Genomic DNA, 19,463 nt, shown 5'->3' on the forward strand with positions numbered 1-19,463 from the left:
CCTTGCTCGCCCACTGTCAGACTCAGAGTGCAAGATTTGAATGGTTCAGCTTAAGGTGAATTATATAGTCTGGCCAATGTTAACATAATTAAAACTTTTATACCAATTACTTTCATGTAACCTGTGCTCTAAATATTTGAGAAGTGTTTTGAGCAGTTTTTTTAAAAATTATTTTTAATGTATTGGTACTTAACCTTTTTATCTCCCTCATCTGTAATACAACTGTAATTATAGTATTTAAAGGTGAAGAAACAATTAGAAATGTGGAAAAATGCATCCAACTTAATTTTACATAAATCTAACTCAGAAACTTAGGCCAATAATGGAATTAGTTTTTTTCCACTGGGGAACAAAAGAGGTGTGTTTTGTTCCAGAGTGATATTTATTCTGGTCTGGCTCAATGGTGTATGCATATTCAACCTTAAAACTGTAGGTGCTCAACAATTCTAAAATTAGTTGGAATACAAAATTTTGCTTGCTATTTGAATTTCTTTCTTATAAAGATTCCAAGAGAGGTATCTGGCTGATACAGAAACAGAAAATGGAGCATATGAAATATAAAAAACACCATAACCAAAACCAACATCTTAGTAGGCAACTGTATACATCAATAATAATTTTGAAATTTTTTAGTAAGTTTAGTAAGTTTTTAAATTTTGTTTTTAGTAAGACAGGGTGTTTTGTTGATCCCTGCATTAGGAACATTGTAATAATTCATGCACTAGCTGCTTAGGGAAAGACTGCCAGGCTCCCGGACAAATAGTCATGAGGAAAGTCCCTCAGCAAGGAAGACAGAGGGTTGGCTCATTAATCAAAAACTCTGGGAGATCTGGGAGATCAAAAGCACATTTTGTAGAAATAGGTCCAAGAAGTTGGAGGCACGCACAGAAATCCTTCCTGCATCCAGCTACAACTACAGCCTTGCAGCTCAGGTAATGGGACAGATCTTGTTACTGCTCCTTTACTTTCATGCAAAATTTGGTCAGCTTTTAGCTAAGGTTTCAGCAGCTGAAGCTTTGGTGATTTTGGAAAAAATAGAGTGCTTATGTAATCCTTGGTTTAAGGAAAGCAGAGTGAGCTTCCAGCTGGCTGAAGACAGAGTTTGGGAGCTGGAGCACTTTGATGTTCCAATCAGTTGCAAAGTGAATGTTTGTATATGCCTTACTCACTGAAAACTAGACTTAGTTAAGTTTTAGGGTCCAATAATCCTTATATTTCTTTATGATTTCTGGTCTTATAGTCAAAAAAAGCACTTCCCACCCCCACACACACTTGGCACATCTTTAAGTGTATATAGAGATGCATTGTTCACATTCTTCAGAGAGCTCTGGCAAGTGGGAAACTCTGTAAGCAGCATCAGAAACCAAAACCTAGACAAGGAAGCACTTAAGTTCCTGGGAACTGTTCATTTCCACACATCAGGAGGTTTACAAACCATAATCACCACAATGAGTGAGTCACCAGACCTTCTGGAATTAATATACACCTTCTTTCTTGATAGCATTGTATGATAACAAATAATAAAAACAGCAAATAAAGCAAGAGTAGCTTCATCAGCAGGAGGATTGGAAGACAGTACACAGCTCTCAATTTTAGCAGGGCATTCAGCTGTGAAAAGGGGCAAGTGTTCTAGTACTCCCAGTATTCATTTCAGACTTTTTTTGTCAATAATTGTTCAATATGCATTCCACAAATCCTCCAACATCTCTTTAAAGACAAAAAGTCATGCACAGTTCATTCAAATACTTATGCCTAGGAGCTGTTTCCCTCTTACCTGGAGTTTGAAGGGTTGGTTTACAGATTACTTTACTTTGTATTTCCTGTAGTATTCCTCATCCACTGGGGACCTGATGAATGTGTCCTCTGGCATTTCTTCTGGTCAACTGTGAGAATCTTCTGATCTGAAATAATGCTGTGTAAATGTCCTTGTGTTGTGCCACACCTGAGCTCATTAGGCACTTATTTCTCAATTATTCACAGAGTTTTTGCTAAAAAAACACCTGAAATCATTAAATGGGATTTTTGACTAGGGATGTCTGGGGAAGCCCAAGTTTTTTTTTAATGTGTAGTGTAAAATTACTCCCATTGGCTTAGCTCAAAATAGTGCTCTTGATTTGTTACCTAACTAATTCCATCTGAATATCATAGTGAAACACTTAAATCTTGTCTTGAGATCTTATTCTACATGCTAGACACAGGGCTGTTAAAATTCAAAGTCTCTAGACCTCACAGAGGCAACAAAGCTTAAAAGAATATGACCTTTTGTCTACTGGAGTCCAAGTTTGCCCTCTACAAAATGAAATATTACTTTTTCCTACCTTATTGAGGTGGTATTAAAGTCCTCCCTTAATGAAGGAAATCTTGGCTCTGTTAGAATCAATGTCAAAATGCATATTGAGTCCAACATGGCCAGATTTTATCTAATATTCAGGATGCCCTCATTACTGCCCTGTGTGAACTGTGACAAACCCCAAGTGTTCTGAATGTGCTGTAAAATATAACCATCCAATGACTCTCTCTCTGTGTCACTAACTTTTGCCCCTTTCCTCCCCACATACAGACATTTAATATGTCTATAATTTGCTTGATGATTTTCATGCCTTCTTTTAATATTGCAGCCACATTTGCTGGCTTTCTGCCTGGTCTCTTGCACTCGTGTGACAGTGTGTGCTTTCATTTGTTACTCAGCTAGTTTACTATCCTCTAGGATTTGTTTCATATCCCTTCCTACATTCTTTAGAAAGTCACCCTCGACGTCTCTCCTCCTTTGCAGAACTAAACCCCCAAAACTTCCTGGATTAATGTGGTTTGCATTTCCAGCTGTAATGTGTCTCATTTGAAAGTTTTTCTTACCATTTGCAGTATCTTTATTTGCTCTGAAGCATAATAGAGTTTCAATTTATATACTGCTTTTAACGTCAAGCAGGCAGTTTCCCCTTTATAAAATGGGGAAAGGGGAAGCTAAACCTGACTAGTTAATGCAGATAGAAAAGTTTTCAGGCTAGACTTAAACTGAGATAGCATAAGGGCATTCCATTATCATCTTTCTTGCTTTACTCCCAGTGCTCCCTGCTTATTTTCTATTAAACATTATAGTAGTTGATACTTCAATTCTTTTGCATATTTTATGTTACTAATTGCTGTACACAGTTGAGGGAAGTTATTTGGCTTTTTTACCTGTAGGCCTTCACACATAAATTTTTTGAGACTTTTGTTAATGGCTTCACTGTTATTTTTACACATGGGCCAAAATGAATCCTCATCAGATGGTCGCCTGGATGCTCCAGTTTAGCATCACATGTAAGTCTCTAGAGCAGCTTCATTCTCTGGCAGAAATTCAGCTCCTATCCACTCTCAGGAACGTTAATTTACCACAAATTGTAGCTCATTTCTTGAAAGTGATTTGCCTATAATAGACAGTCCCTGGAGAATTAAAACCCTTTTTTTTTTTTTTTTTTCTTTTTCTTTCTTTTTTTTTTTTTTTTTTTTAACTAGGGTTATCTGACACAACCAGGATTTGCAGTTCTGGCTTGAAACTACTACAATAATGCAAACTCAGTCTGATTTTTCTAATGTCATGATGAGACGCCTTATTAAAGCTTGACATGGACAGGGCGTTGTAGAAAACACTTTGATTCTATAACCCAGAGACTTTCATAGGCATGCTGTGACACTGTAAGACTTTTTCCTCTTGTGATTATCTCTCTTTAATGTAACATTATTGTACTGGAACTCTTAGTGTCTAATTTCCCAGAGTATTACATCACTCTATTATAAGGAATCCTCCTCACTGTCGTTTCAAATCAGGATTATACAGCAAGGCTAATGAATACTCAAGGATTAATCGTTACCACAACCGTGGATTGGGCTTTGGGAGAGGAAGAAGTAGGAAAACATCCACCATTTATCATTCCAGAGGGATTTGCGAGGCAATCCTATACCCAGAATAAAGTGCAGGCCAAAAAAAATAAATAAAAAAATTAATATATGGTAATAACATAAGGTTTTTATTATGTTTTTATTTTAAAAAAATTAACTCCTAAGTTCCCAAATTCTAGTTTACATTGATAAAATACTCCAGTGGACTTCTGGTCACAATGACCAACACATACCTTGAGGATGTCACTAACAGCTCTGGGCTGAGCTTTGTGCTGGCTTTATGAAATGCCTGTTATCTTCTGGCCTGAAAATCATCATAGGAAGAGTGAAAGCAAAATTAAAGATATTTAAACTAGAGCACAAAGACCAGAGAGTTATTCTCTTACAGGAATCATGATGCATCTCCCCAGCACCAAGTCAGAGAAATCTACTGCTATTCAAGGTTTAAAGGAAAGAGTTAACTGTTGCTTCAGAGCAAACTTCCGAGGTATAAAATGGAAAATATTTGCTTTAACATAAGTGAAAAAAATACTTTAAACTTTTACTGCTTAGTTCCATTTGTCTGTGACTGAACAGTTACAGCAATCCCCTCACTTCACTTTTGCATCATACTTTGCAATGAATGGACAGAATTACTAGATTACATTTCTCTCAAAATCATTCCTCAAAAATTCTGTGATTACCTATCTCTTCTTCATGTGTCATTGGAAGGCAGAGGAGAGGGCAGAAATCTGGATGGAAAGAAAATACCGTGAGAGACACTTGTTGAATTGCTGATCTTGCTGCCAGTAGCATCAATCAACACACATTACCGCAAATTCTCTAAGCTGTGCTTCACCCACTTTCTCTTTAGCAGTCTGCCTGCATGTCAAGCTCTTTTACATGGAGTACTTCATGGGTTTTGACTCTGTTTCCAACCTAAAGCCGCTTCTTCTGGCATAATACTTACAGTTCTTTCCAATCAAGTAATATTGATTTCAGGCTTCAAGTGCTGTTGCTATACAATTCTCTCTTCTGCTGAGTATGGTCTGATTCTCTCTTTAAAAAAGGCTGGCTCACTCCACTCCTCATCAAAGGAACAGTTCTTCTCAGCTCTTCTTTTGCTCCTGATAGACTTGGCTCATGCTCCTTTTCCCACTGCCAAAACTATTGGCCTACTTTGTTATGCTCCAGTAGAGCCATCCTACCCTACTTGGCTGCAGTTGGCCTGTTCCACTCTGCTCAGATTAAGCTCTCTAACTCTGCTCTTTTTTTATGGTCATTCTCCTGTAATCCTCTGTGCTTTTCTATAATCAGTCTGCTCATCATTCGTAGAAAGCTGTCTCCATAATCAGATTTCATCCATATGGAATTTAATCCAGGTATTTGCTAATGACCACTAAGACTAGTAGCTGCCTTTTTGTGGCATATTTTTGACAGGAAACTGCACTACCTGTCATATGTTCTGTAAAAAATGTACATTTCCACATTAATGTAAAATGATCTGTGTAAAGCATATTAGCACAAAGCTGTGAACAGTCTTTGCACATGTCTTGGGAGCAGACAGAAATGGACCCATGTAAATTCCAGTTAAAGGCTTATTATTACAGAGGTACATATTACAGAGGCATAAAGGAATCCCATTTGTGTTATTAAAACCCACCTGACTAAATCCTTCACAGTGTACAAACATCAGTGAACACGCCTTGGGAGCTGTGCAGAAAACTTCCCAAAATGTACATAAAATTAGGTTAAGAACATTTCTAATCCTATAGTGTTTACAAGTTGCTAATTATATGGTCCCTGATTTGTATTAAATATGAAAGAATTTTAAGTCTCCTTTTGTGGGTTACTATTGACAGGTTGTAGGCATTTCTGACAAACAATTTATTACCTTTCTGCTTGTTTGATGTAGTCATGGCTCAAAATGTGGCAGGAGTTGGGGTTTTTTCCCAATAATCCAGAAAAAATACCCAGGTATTAAACAAATGAGAAGGTATAATTAATTAATGAAAGTCCTTTTTGAAAATGTTGGCCCACATTAATCTGCCTTTTTCTATGCATTCATGTCACCCTATTTCTTAATTCACCTCTTCTGCATAATTAAAAAGTATAAATTCATTACTGCGAACATTTATTTTGTCTGAAGCGTCACCAGTTTTAACCAGTGTGCTTGTATGAATCAGAGCATGATAAAAAACATTTGACTTCATAAATCTTTTACTTCTGAATGACTGATGAAAAAAGAGTCTATAAAGCCATGAATACCTTCTTAGTAAATGATGCAAAAAATTATATGAAAAGTAATTGATAATTTTGAGATCAGTGAAAAAAATTATAAATCTTTCTCCTTTATGAAGTATTTTGTGTGAAATATGGAATGTTTTAGGCTATAAAATTTATACTTTCCAGCAGGATACTCAATCAGCAGTTAGAAAAAGATATTTAGAGATGACAACAGAAGCCAATGTTATAGACAAGCAATTCAGAAATTGTATTTATTTATACTTTTATTCTCTTGCTCAGTTTCACTTAAACTATTGCAACATTATACACAGTTAATTACTTCTGCTGGAAACTAAAATATTTAGTTCCTGCACCTTTTCTCAATGGACTTGCAAGACACTATTTAGAATTTGTGTATGGTGTGCTGCACATATTAAAACCATAAAGACCGTGTCAGGGGCTCTAAGGAATAATAAAATATTAATTTGACGGCAAAAATTAAGTGGCTTAAAACAAGAAGCTGTTGTTTATCCCATGAGTGGCTTTTAAGACATTGATGTCTGGTTTGATTGTGTCTATTCTTAGCCAAATTAACCGCATGTAATGAGACCTAAGTAACTATCTGACTTCAATCAAGCACCTCACTTATGGAAAACCACCAATTTTCCCTCTGTCAAGTCCTGAGTATGAGAAAGGACATTTCCTCTTTCTGAGCTCATCTGATTTTGATAACACTATAAAAAGGCCTGTTTCATCCCTGTCACTTGCAGAAAATGCATGTCCTTACAGAAAAAAACACTCTCTTTACACATAAAGAGGACATACATGGAAAGAAGGCCACATAAAGTGGCATCTTATATGTGATATCCTAATTTACTGAGAAAAGGGAAATATCTAACTGACCATAAATAGGGAAATGAATAAATTAATTATATGCTTGTTAAAATAAATGGATGTTTCTCATGCTCTGCTGCTTCAAGAGAGTTAATTCAATTTACAGTACCTAAGAATGCAGCCTATAGGTTAGTAGTGGTACATATATTGTCATCAGATGTAAATAAGGCATCTGCAGATGTAGTTTTCTTTCAGAGACTGCCAGAATCAGGGATAACAGTACAGTGAAAACACCAATTTATGCAAGAAATACTGCACCATAAACTGGTTTTCAGTTAACAAAACACTATTGACTATGAATCACATTAACATTTAAAAGCAATATAAAACATGATAATAATTAATTCTTTTAATGAAAAATAAAAAAATAAAGGAAAAAAACACTTCCAGATCTTTTTTTGTAGTGCTTACAGGACGTAATGGCAGCCTATCAATTTTCTTTTTTTATTAATATAATTCAGAGTACAGTGTAGATAATATGGACTCTGGAAAGGAAATTTTTCAAAAGCATCTTTTGAATATCTAAGGTTCCTGGTCATCCCCTATCTTCTTCCTCCTTCTGCTGCATTTTCTTCAAAGCAGAGCAAAATGCTGAATACTTCCTAAGGAAGCACCAGAAAGTCTAAAGGTTTTAGGCAACATAATGTGAAAACGTTGGAAAAAGGGCAAAAGTTGGGAGAAGTAGAGCAGGGAGACACTGGCAGCACAGAGGTGAGCAGAAAAGGATCAGTTTCACAGCTGAGAGAGGTACAAAGACTAGGAGTCACTGAACTTAACTCAAAACTGTAATTCTTTTGAGATGTTCTGGTGAAATCATTCTTCTTATCCTTGAAGTTAATGATCAGAAGGACAAAATGAGATTGTGACCCGTGGTTCTTGAGGAAAAGAGAAAAAAAGAAAAAGAAGATGGAGCTTTGCATTGTGTAAGCCCCAGGACTCTGTCGAGGGCAGAACAGCTGGATGTATTTTTTGCTGACTCATGTCATTGGTATGTCTGTCCTAGACTTGATCATTCTCCCAATTAGTACCAGAATTATTTTGAGAGAGACAATTGGCCTGTGAATGCAGATGTGCCAAGTACGGCTGGTTATGCGTACGTGTCAACAGTCTCAACAGAGATGAGGAGAAAAGTAGACAGACTTGGATGTTTTGTTTGGCTTTTATGTTCTAGACGCTTTGCTTTGGTGCTGTGTGTCTGGTATTCGCTTTGTCGCATAATTATACTGGGTCTCGTTCGGCTTGGAAAATCAGGTTTATTTTCTTTTTCTGAAGAGAGATGACAAGTGCTATTTTAATCTTTCCAAGCAATTTCAGTATTAAGCATTCCTATCACGTACCAGTTCAGGGAGGGAGGTTACAGCTTTAAGTTACTGCATCTGGAGTTTTGTCCACTCTCAGGTGAACGTGACTGCCAACAGCAAAAGAGAGAGGAGGGTTTGGAATCAGATTGCAATTAAGGTTATACAGCATCAATGGTGTCAGGCTCCAGGGAGGCATTCAGCAGTCTTTATCTGCTATGCAAACCACCAAACGCCTCCATCTGACAGCTTTTCAAAATAGCTACGCTTGGCACCACTTCTTTGGGCACAATATGTCCTGGATAATTTATTTAGTTTATACATTCAGCTGTGTACTAATTAACTCTTTGTCTTTTGGAGTTCTGATTTCCTGTTTAGTACATTTAAAATGGTGTCTTTTTAGTCCGAGGGGACAAATTCTTCTGGCACTTACCTGGGATGAATTCGGAGTAATTCAGATGGTTTCAGTGGACTTATGCTGCCTTTAGAGAGTAGAATTTGATCCTCTCAGTGGAATTAGCAAACGGCTATAATTACCTCCATTAAAAAAAAAAAAAAGAAAAAAGTACAAACAGATTTTACCTTATTTTCTCACCATTTGCTTTTTGTGTGCCAAAGAACGCTTAGCAGAGGACAGCACAAATCTTTTCAAGGAGGCTCACTCAAGTCAGTGGTCAGCCATGAAACAGAACCTGAATTTTGAATTGGACCTCCATTAAAACTGCACAAACAGCTGTGGTTTTCAAGATTTTAATTTTGCAATTTTAATCTGGAGCACTGAAATTCACTACAGTTATTTCTAAGGGTCGATGTGCAGGAAATAAGAGCTGGGGCTTGTGCTGTTTTGCAGGCCTCACATTTATTGAATTAACAACCAATGTTTGCATGAATTTTCAGTCTAGGGATGTAGAAAACCCTGTCACCATTAGAAGCCTGTGTTTAAAAGCAATTTTCAGCAAGTCTGATAGAATGCAGCACACAGGATATTCAAGAGCCAGCTGAGAAAGACATAGAAGTTACCTATGCATTCCAAAGAAAGAAACTGATTTCCTGAAACCTCTGCCATGTGTTTTCGAGTTCTATATTTCTCCCGTATTTTGTTTTCCTGTGTATTTTTAATGATGGATATGAAATTTTTTTCACCACGTGTTTTTTGAAAAGATAGATGCCATTTAAACCTCAGTGCATGTAACGTAAGATTTAGTGTTCCTAGAACGTGAATGTGTGCTTGTGTTTATATTTACACTTTTGCACTGGAATATCTCATTTAAAAATCACACTGCAAAATAGGTTGAGAAATGCTGAGAGTTTTGGGATATTTTCAGATCTTTAAATGCATTTGGTGGCTATCTGGGTTTTGCAGCAAAAGACATTTGACTTTGTTGTTCACTGAGACTAAACTAATTAGTTTAATTTGCATTCTTTTAATGATCCACAATATACTGTATAGCACATATTAAAAAAAACTTAACTGCAAATGTGTTCTATCAAGTGCATTATTTCCAGAATATTTCTGCCTTTATATTTGATCAAATAGGAAATATTCGATACATGATAAACATCTGTGGCAGCTTGTACAACAAGGCATTTCACTGAGATGTGTATTAGAGACCTCTATGCTGGAGTTTCGTGGCTCACATGGGAACATTTTGTCTTATAAAACATTTTCAGTTTAGAAAGAGACAAGAGATTACACCTGAGTGTCCTGAAAATAACTTACAAGTAAAAGTTACTTTTATTTTTAAAATTTATTATAATAAACATTATCATTAATCATATAAATCATAAATTCATAATCACAAACATAAAAAAGTTTGAAATAAAACTGTTAACATTTGAGTTCTGTAATTGACAGAAATGTATTCCAGGCTTTTTTGGAAAGTTAATTTTGACAAAATTAGAACTGACCTTGTACTGTGATAACAGACCTGAATGTTCCAGGGGAATATGATTCCAGCTAAATTTCTCTGACCAGGGCTACTAATAATTAATGAAAGTTTTTGAAGTTCCCATCACAGAAGCATATGAACTGCTGGGAAATTAGAAGCCAGAAAAAGAAATACAGACATTTCATCATTCAACATGCGGAACAAGGAATTTGATGCTGTTTGTTGGCTGACAAACTCAGTTCTCAGATTTTTAGAAAATCTGAACTTTGTAGCAGGATTAAGCTGATATGCCTGACTGCAGAGTGATGGGCTTTGACTGACGTAGCCCAAGTTTGAATGGTGTTCCCATGCACAGCAGAGGAAAAATTGTTAAAAATTCCCTTGTCTTAGAGAATGGAGGGGAAAGAGAAGGCAGTGAAGGAGAAGAAAACACATAGACATAGCATATGTTACACATTTAAAAGAAAAATTGCTTACTGAAGTGCATGAAAGAACCATTCGGGCTGTTTTTTCAATGTAGAATTCACTCATGTGGGGTGTGGCGACACTGCGGCAGCCGGAGCGCTAGAGTGGAGGTCAGGCCTTCGCTGTCACTGCTGCTAAATGCTGGGAAGCTCCAACTGCATGAGAGGCTGTTAAGGAAACCAAAGGCAGAAGTTTCACACCAAACCCATCAGTCTGGCTCACAAGCAAAAACATTCCCCAGAAATTTACAGTCTGGCACTTCCTACTTGTGTGTACCAGCCTGCTCAATACCCAGCTCCCCGCGAGCTACTTTTCACTTTGGGATTCACAGTAAGCATATTGAAAGCAATGGAAAAATTCTCATTGATCTTAGGGGCCTCCCAGACAGACCTTCTGTGAGTGTGAATGCTCCAGACACCGAGTTAGAGATGCTAATGTGAGTTTGTCATACGCTGAGGTTGTTACCGAATTGTGTACAAACAGTGTTTTAAAGTGTGGAGCCATAACCATTTAGTGAGTGAGATGAAATGGGGACCTGTAAGTCACAGCAACATATTTTAATAATTTGTTTATGTAAAGCAAACAAATTGCTAGGAGTTTTAGCAATTACCATCAATTTATGAGCAATTAATAGCAATTTTTTTTTTCCATATTAGTTTGAGGGATTCACTCTATTCTGTTTATTTACTTGTTCTCCGGTCTTTGTTTCTATTTTATACCTCTGGAATAATGAGCAGAGACAGAGATGGCAGAGGATCAAAATTGCCATTGTGGAACAGCTAGGAGCCATGTAGTGACCCACAAGGAGAGACAGGGGATGACCTGCATGACCTGAGGCCTCTTGGTATCCTATAAAGAGAAATCCAACTGACTATGAAGTCCCTATGTTACTAATATTTTACCTTTTTTTTATTATTATTTTTTTTTTAAATAATACTTTACCAAATATAGCTATCGAGGGAAAAAACCCCAAATAGTGAACCTGCAGTTATCAAGGGTTTCCAGTATCCCTGGGGGTGTGTGCATAGCAGGCATCCTGCCCCATGTAACAGACACCTCGAGCACTCTTGTACTTTACCACCCTAAAACAAACACAAGCCTAAACCAGAGCCATGTGCATACAGAAAAGTCTAAACAGATTAACTTACTCAGAGACAGTGAACCCAACAACAAACAAACAGAAATTAGGATAAAAGAGATCAATACACAGCAGCACAAGGGGAAAAGTTAGCATCTAAATCTCTGATTGCTGACAACTGGCAGATTCATGGCTCTTTCAAAGGAGAAATAGCTGGATCAGCACCTGCAATGAGAGTGTAGGCAAGAATGGCATTTACACTTTTGTGGCTCACACAGCCATCCTATGAGAATGGATTATTGCATTCTGATGAAAACAAACACGTTCCAAGCTCCGGGATTGTGTTGAGCTGGTAACTGCTTTTCAAAGAAAATGTAGACTATGAAGGTTGCAAATATAACAGGTCCCACATCGCAGTGACAGGCACAGTACACAAACAGTAAGCCTGGTGCTGTGTTCAGATAGTCCTGATCAACAACACCAGACTCTTGCTATCATGTTTTCAAAGGGAATTTTCTGATGGATAATAGAAATGTGTGTACATGAGAGACAATCAAATCTACCAACATCTTTTAAGTAAAAAACATTGCCTTATGCATTCCTCTTGAGCCTTAAAATCAAATAAAAAAACCCAAAACAACAGGTTCCATATTGCAGCTGTTTTCCTCAATGGTTCTAGTGGCATTAACTTTTAAAGCTTTAATCTTCCAGCCAAATACCAAACATACCTGAGATCCCTTATTACAGACTTGATTACCCATGTCTGATTGATATGGTAACCATGGCATCTTTGTTGTGAAGAGGAATTCAACTTAGAAAAAAATAAAATAAAAGTCATTCTGTTTTATAACTATACAGATTCACACAATGTGATAATTAAGAGGGCAAATGGTGAAAGCTGACAGCACACTGGGCTTACTGCACAAGCTGGACAGCAGAAAAGGCAAGAAATAATACAGTTGTCACTGGACTGTTTCACCTTACACCATATAAACAAAAGCATTGTTGTTAGTTGGTCCAACTCCTCAGCTGCATAATCCCAGAGTACTACTGCTAAATGTGAAAACTGTAAACCTCCAGCTTTGCTGGGCACAAAAAATATATGACTGTACAGCAGTCTGCCTTGGTCAAGAAATGATGGTTGAAACCAGGACATACACATGTATAATAAGTACTTACATAATGCTTTACTTCTTCGGTGCTCTAATGTTGCTCTTTATTGTACGCAATACTCAATTTCTACTGAAAATGACAATTAATTTTACTGGTACACAGAAGGTACAGAACAGACAGTGAAACTACATGAGAAATGGCTTAACAGTAAGTGCTCTTCTTGGCTTTTCCACAGACATTCTATTATGGGAGAAATATTAAACCTGAAACAGCTCTTAAAAAAGAAACCTAAACACTTCTTAGGTACGTGGTCTTAAAGAGTAACTTATCTTTGAAGAATTGCATTTGTATTCTGGAAATGCTTACTTCAATCTCACAATTTATAGGTATAATTTATTTTTCAGTAATACCTAGCCATGAGCTTCTCTGATATAAAGTGTACAGTCTGGCCCAAGTGTGATTCTGAGATGGTTTTTATATAATGTCTGTGCTAGTCACAGCTATTTATCCTGAGTGTTAATCAGCTTATATTATTTTTATACATATACAAAGGCTTTTTTTTTTTTACACTTTTTCAAAATAATAACAAAATCCATATTTGACTTTAGGTTCTGAACTAAAATATAAATGTAACAAGGTGCCTAAAAAGCACTTTGGTATCAGTCATTCAGGGATTTTTTCTGCAACAATTATCAAGTAAAGAACAATATAAAATGGGTAACAGTATCTTCTGTACAGTTTAGCCCAAAGAAAAGGATTTATTTTCCTAGTCTTAGTTAGGTCCCTTATATTTCTTTTTTTTCTACATACTTCTTGACTAATTGGAGTAACATAAGCTTGCACTCTTTTGGATATTATTCACTGTCAGCTTTCTCTGTTGAATAAACTGATCTCTTGAAAACTTACTTACATAGCACACAGCAGGGGAAATGGAGGAGAAGCAATCACTGTCCAAAGAGAGGTGGAAAGAGGAGGCTGAATGAAAAATAGATAGATATGGATCACACATGCCAGATGCTCAAGCAAAGCCTGTTTATCCCTAATAAGTTGGTGAAGTTGCGGAGAAGAGTTTATCCGTGTGAATATAGGATTCTTGTAGTATTGCCAAGGTCAGTGATAACGGATGGTGATCAGCTCAGTAAATGCTGGTTGTGCACATTAAAGTTGCCTAGGGACTGCTTTAACCTATGCACCCAATTTTTTTCCAAGCTTACAAAACATTTCAGAAATGAAAACACACGTAAAATGCCTATATGGGACTATATGTGTTCTTTGTTTCCTACCTACCGAAGCAAGCTCTTGTTTCCCTCTATTTTATATTTTCTTTCTGCCCTGGGTTCTTAAAGATGGATGTGTAATTGTAGTTTGAATGACAGATTGGGGTAGTGCCTTTCATTCACTTCACACAAACCTCCAGGATCCTCAGGGTGTGCGAGTAAGGGCAGAATAGAGTGCTTAGCATTTAATGGATGGTTAAGAAGTAATGAAAGGGGAATCAGCTTATCTCGGGGTGCCCTGTGGGCTACATTGTTTTCAAATAGCTTTTAGCTGGGACTTCTCTCTCTGAGGTTATATATTGTTCAAGTGATTACCTCAGGAAACAGGACTGTTTCAGATACACCCCTTAGATACCACAGCTGCGGCCACAAGTCTAAATTGTGTTAAAACCAGTTTGCATTGCACCGATAATGTCAAAGCATGACACTGAGCTCTGTTATGGCAAAAAAAAGGATCATTTTACATCTTTCAGCAAAGAAGCTGGTTTAGGTTAGTCCATCAATGCATTTCATAGGTCTGGTTTATGGACAAACTGGCCAAGATGACCGCAGACGTGGGCATTTACGCTGTGTGTCGAGACTTGCGGTGAATAACCCTGAGGAGGTTATTCACTGCCCTGTTTAGGGCATCGACTGTCCAAGACTTTTTAGATTTCTAGACTTGGTAGGAGCTGCATAAGATTGTTTCTTTTTCGCTCTCAAAGAACCACTTCAGTTATATTTATGCACCACCTACACACAAAATTATTTTACTGGACAAAGTGAACTGTGGTGCTCTGAAATTGTCCAGCTATTAAACTGAATACTGACTTGAACTTCAAAGCTTTTCTGCTCTAAAAATATGGTGGGCTGAGCTAAAAGGGTGATATTAGGAAAAACCATTCCTGTAAAAGGGTAACTTTCATGGAAGAATCAACATTTTGCATTAGACCCAGAGCACTGCTATAGTTCAATGCAAGTCTGCCATAAAAACTAGGAAGCTTTTCCCTGTGCTTTCTGGGAAGGAGATGACACTTGCCTTCACTTCCATTGAGTGGACAGGATGGCCACCTCTGGACATAACAAACCTTTGGGATTTATAGGAAGTTTCTGAGCTATTTCTGTAGAATTTTCAAAGAGCAAAGGGAGTTAGGATATCCTATTCCACATACCACTCACCTCTTTCAGGAAATCAGAGCCTTAGGGTGCAGAAATATTTGATTTTTAAAGGTGGATGTGTGTGAATGTGTGTCCTTATGTCCTTACTAATGTGTCTGCACGAGGAGTCCTTAACTACCGTATGGGACAGTGTGTACAGTAAATGTTTACCAAGAGCTTGTTTTCTCCTGAGCAAATGGATTCCCCAGAAAAGTAATGAAAAAACTTGTCTAAATAAATAAGAAAGATCAAAATGCTTATTCAAGGCAAAATTGGACAACTTTGAAAGTGTTATTTTTATTTCTCATATTCCATTCTTTTAGTATCATATCAATTCTCATCTTGCTTATTTTCTTGCCCAGTGTAAATTTTTGCTTCAAAAGTCATTTACTGCCCAGGGAATTCAAAGAAAGTCTGTGGTCTACAATTCATATCAAGAGAAAAGCTGTTATTCTAGTCCTGTCTCTTACAATCACTACCCTCCTTAAAACTGAAAAGCTAAAAATAGGGAACCTGAATCTCATCTTCCTGAACCAGGAATCTATTTATCTAGGCTACAATGGTCCAGCTTCTGCTGAAGTCAACAAAAGGAGTCCTATTGATTTTGAGTCATGTTCCAAACACATTGGATTGAATTATTTGGATATGTATCTGAGTTCAATACAATAGCTATACTTTTTGTGGTTTGCCCAAATCAGTGGACATTTTATGGAAAATATTTTGGATAGCCAAGGACTTAACCTGCTTCTGTCAGGTAGCATTTTCTTGCCACAAATTTAATGACACCTTTTGCAACTGATTTTAATTGGTATTAACACAATCATTACTTTAACTCACTGTAAGCTGCATCCTGCAGTTGATTTTTGCTGAGTCGCATTAATCAAATTCATCAATACAAGGAGATCTCAAAGTTTCAATGTGTCTTTCCAGTTTTATTTTTATCCCTGATGTCAAAGTTTAATTCAAGGAAATTAATCTTTGAGTATCAAAAATACTTTCAGTTCACATGCCAGTGATTGTTTCGCAGTAGAGGCTGTGGAAATCTGGAGGAACAAGCGAGCTGAGCACTAAACTTAAGCTAGAGATGTTAGCAGTTCATTATATACACATTCCTCTCCATCTGGCCATTCAAACAGCTGATATACCTGGAAAACAAGCCATTATGCTATTTTATATATGTATACCCACACACAGGTATATGAGATATGTGTATGATGTTCTAGGTCTCTGTGTCTGGGGAAGCACTGCTGGTAGTTTACCAGAGTAAGTGGAAAAGTGTTAATACACACGTATGAACGTATGTGCACACACCCTCCACACAGCTTTTCAAATGCCTCCTTCTTTCCTTCAAGATTTACAAGAAGGTACATATTTTTTTAATGACATATTATTAAAAAAATGCTTCCTTGGAAAGTGGTCAGGAATAAACCCGTGTTTATGTTTGGCAGCAAAAGCCGTCCAGCAGGTACCGTGCTGCAGGTAAAGTCCATCAAAATCTGCTTTACTACAACTCTGAGTAGTAGTCACACACACTTCCCAGGATTAATCATTCAGATTCCTTCCTTGACTTTTGATTTCCCATTTTTCTCTCTATCATTTGAAAACTTTCAGGCTATGTTCCTTTTCCAAGAGGATAAAATGTAAGCAATGGGAAATATAATTAGATTATTAGTAAGACAATCTTTGTCTGAACTTGTATTCTTATTTTTCGCTTAGAAACTTGCATTCCTGGAGTCTGGTACTACAGTTAAAGAGAAGGGGAACTCATTAAAAATAAAGTTTGAGTGACTGTCATTTGTTGGAAATAAGACAGCAAAACAAGTGACCTTCAGTGTCTATTTAGGTCAGTAGACAAACTTCACATCCTTAGTTTTGAAAAGTGATCCATTTTGCTGTTCAAATAAGCTTTACTGGGGCTCCAGTTTTTAGAATACATTTCCCATGATTAAGACTAACTGAAAATAGTCAGCAGAGGGTTTTTAAAGATGTATTTTAGGCTGTGTAGCAACAGTACATTCAGATGTCCCTTATGTTAGCATTTCTGAACAGGTATGAGAATTCTACTTTAATTATTTATTCTTCTCAAAATCTAGCCTCTCTTTTTATTAAATATTAAAATGCATGAAATTTTTGAAAGGCACTGTTTTCATTGATAATGGTGGTTCTCTGAATTACTTTTAACTAACTTTGTAATTGAAAGCTGAGTTTGAGAAAGGTGAGTTGAGCATCTTCTGGGAATGGGATTGTAACAGTGTTTTTCAAGGTTACTTTCTCTTCATTAAAAACTTTGTAAAATAATAATGAAGAGGAAACCATCTCATTAAGCAAAGAATAAGATCACTCGTCAATTTTACTGCTCTTCTCATCTAACTTTATATCAGTAGGAGTATAGCAGTGCCTTGCATTTCTTAAGAATTCTTTGCCCCATATTCACTGTAAACAGAGAGGAGCCATAATTATACTTCATTTGATCCATATCAAAGGTACTGATCCATGTATCAATTTACATAAAGCACATAAAACATTTTTGCTATTCACCCTTACTTCACCACTTTCTAACGAAAGTTTTCCTTTGCAGACTTCATTTGAATATAAAAATCTCCCGGTGAAATTTGCGATGTTAAACAAACCATACCAGTCATTCAACTTTTTAATTAAGGATTCAGTGTTCCATCCCTTTTCAGACATTAAAATTCAGGTGCAGTCATTAATCTTTCTAAATGAATTCACCTGTGGCTAATACTGATGTATTTTCTATGAGGCTTGTCATGGACTGCATACTGCATGCATAACCACTCTACAGTTAATTACACAAGGGATTATCGTTAGTGTCATAAAGATAAAGCCTTGCTAGAAGCATTACAGACATTTTTTGAGCAATGACTTATTTAATTTTTGTTAACAGCTACCTAAGTATTTAAGAACAATAAAAGTTTGTTTATATCATGGAAGAGCGAATGGCAAAGTTCAGAGAACTCTCAAAATGAGGAGTCGTGTCCTAAGCAGCTGACCACCTCTTTCTTGTCTTCCTTGTGTCAGTCTCCCACCTACCCCTCTAAGCAACAAGAAACAAAATAATGAAAATACTGCACTCCTTTTAAGGTTTGTATGTCAGAGTTCTGTGTCAAGTATTCCTCTCTTAAGAAGATGAATAGCACATCTTATGAGAACTGTAATTTATAGCAGTACACACCAGTCAGCCTAACAAGGCAAAAGTTCAAAGGTTGTTAGGGAACAAAGCACTCTCTGAAGAGCAAGCAGTGTATTTTACAGGACAGTTCATCAAAACATTAATAGTGTGGTGTTCCAGCACCTCCCTCCGTTTCCCACTCCCCCCCAAAAAAACCCCAAAAAACAAGAGAATCGCATACAATCCTTAGAGTTTATCATATTCTAAGATTTGGATTTATTAATCAGATATTATAAATCAGAGCTGCAATTCTGCCTAAAACTGCTGTGTCTTGTAGCAGACAGCAGTGTGTTGGTAAAGGATTTGCAGTATTCAGCAGGTCTGGAAAGCACTTGCTATCAGTAGAGCTCATAGGCACCACTCCTGGTAGAACGTGAGCAGGCTTGCCTCAGCCATCCAGAGAGATCTAATCAACACACAGCAAACATGAAATAAACACATGTACTTAAAAACAAGAGCAACAACTTTGTTCTAAACATAATACAGTAGAGAAGAAGATTTGATTTTCAAGCCCATTGCATCTGGTTTAAATTAACTCTGGTTGATTTACTTCTGATTTACACTATTAGAAGACAATCCCCAAGATGTTCTCAAATTATTAAAGAATTTGAAATTATATACATCAGTGAAAAACAGAATGAAAAAAAGAATAACATTGTGAAAGACTCAAACAGGCAAAATTGTGACAAAACCATCTTGAGAATAAGTAACGAATGAAATAAAACTTATACTTTCATTTTTATTTCCTGGTAAATATTTGGTGGAAAAGAGAAAAGATGAAAGGAGAAACTGTTATTTTTCTGATTTGAATATTAAATGTTTCACTCAAGAATCTGCAATTTTTAATCTGAGTTGCATTGCAGCACAAAATAAATAAAAAGAACCAATGTGAAGCTTGATGTCAGATTTACTGTGTGAGATTCAGAATTTGTTTGGGCTTACTTTTTTTAAATTTCTTGAATTTTTGAAAAGCTGAGATGCAATGGAACAGAACCACCCACTTCAAACCTTTTTATTTTTTCACACTTTGCTTTCCTG

The sequence above is a fragment of the Cyanistes caeruleus genome, chromosome 9 (assembly GCF_971803275.1).
Source record: "Cyanistes caeruleus chromosome 9, bCyaCae1.hap1.1, whole genome shotgun sequence".
Lineage (NCBI taxonomy): Eukaryota > Metazoa > Chordata > Aves > Passeriformes > Paridae > Cyanistes > Cyanistes caeruleus.